The 1,311-nt window shown below is 37.8% G+C and overlaps 1 protein-coding gene across 1 annotated transcript in view; it reads right to left on the bottom strand.

The window, feature by feature from the left end:
• The window catches only part of LOC109924099 (tight junction protein ZO-3-like), a 75,710-nt gene that overhangs the window by 54,110 nt on the left and 20,289 nt on the right, over positions 1 to 1,311 (bottom strand). The window lies entirely within an intron of this gene.

The raw sequence follows: 1,311 nt of genomic DNA, 5'->3' as shown, positions 1-1,311 counted from the left end.
TCTGAAGAAGGGTCCAGGCCCGAAATGTCAGCCTTCCTGCTCCTCTGATGCTGCTTGGCCTGCTGTGCTCATCCAGCTCTACACCTTGCTATCTCAGATTCTCCAGCATCTGCAGTTCCTACTATCTCTCCACTGGATTAGCTGCTTACTTGCTGTCATTACTTCTACTGATGCCTTGTGCTCTCTTTAGCTTGGCACAAGATTTATCCTGCAGTTGGGAATGAGGAATTCACATTATAGTGATCACTAGATCTTTGTGGGCAGCTTTCTTCAAATTCATCAGCGAATATCATTGCTTTACAATTGACAGCAAAATCTAGACCATTAACAGATGGAGCAAATGGAACAAAATTGTGGCAAATGAATTTCAATGTAGTCAAAATTGAGGCTGTCCACTTTAGATCTAAAAAAATGGATAAGTAGTAAAAAGTTGGAAACTGTGGAAATCCAAAGAGACTTGCGAGTACAGACATATTGATAAATGTCACAGACAGGTAGAGAAAAAAACAATCAAAAAACTGAATGGAATGCTGGCTTTTAGAGCTAGATGAATATACAAAATGGTAAAAGTTATGCTTCAGTTATACAAAGTCCTCGCTTTGCCACAATTGGAGTACTATGGGCAGGTATATTGACCTTGGAGAAATTACAATTTAGATTTATTAGATTGATACCTAACTCAAAAGAATAAATTACAACAGAAGATTACACAAGAGACGGATGTGTTCCCTGGACTTTAGATAGAAATATATATTTCTGCTAGCTGAGGAATTAAGGGCTAGAGGATATAAATTAAAAATTAAAACTCAGCCTTTCAGGAGTGAAATAGGAAACATTTTTACACGGAAGCAATGGTGGCAATTCAGAATTCTTATTAGCAAACTGCAACTGATGCTCAATCAATTGTTAACTTTAAAGCTAGAATTTAGAGAATATTTTGTCACCCAGAGGTATTTAGGGCACAGGTTGGTCACAATTTGGTGACAGATCTATCATCATCTCATTGAATGGCAGAACAGGCATGAAGAGTTAAATGATATTCTCCTGTTCCCATAAATCATACACCATGGCTATGAGGTCAGTGGCAACTTTACTGAGCTAATACTAGTGAGTGAGTAATTACACCACACCCCCTAAAGTCACATACAATGGCAAAATTTATCAAAAATATTTACCCCAAAGATGATCAGACATAATAGCACTCAGGTGGTTTAGACATACCGGTGATTCAGTGAGAGCAGTACTAATGATGATTGACAGAAAGCAGTACTAATGGTGATTCAGAGAGAATAGTACTAATGGTGATTCAGA

The sequence above is a fragment of the Rhincodon typus genome, chromosome 29 (assembly GCF_021869965.1).
Source record: "Rhincodon typus isolate 14 chromosome 29, sRhiTyp1.1, whole genome shotgun sequence".
Classification (NCBI taxonomy): domain Eukaryota; kingdom Metazoa; phylum Chordata; class Chondrichthyes; order Orectolobiformes; family Rhincodontidae; genus Rhincodon; species Rhincodon typus.
The sequence above is the reverse complement of the archived record's forward strand: the minus strand, read 5'-3'. Positions and strand labels throughout refer to the sequence as shown.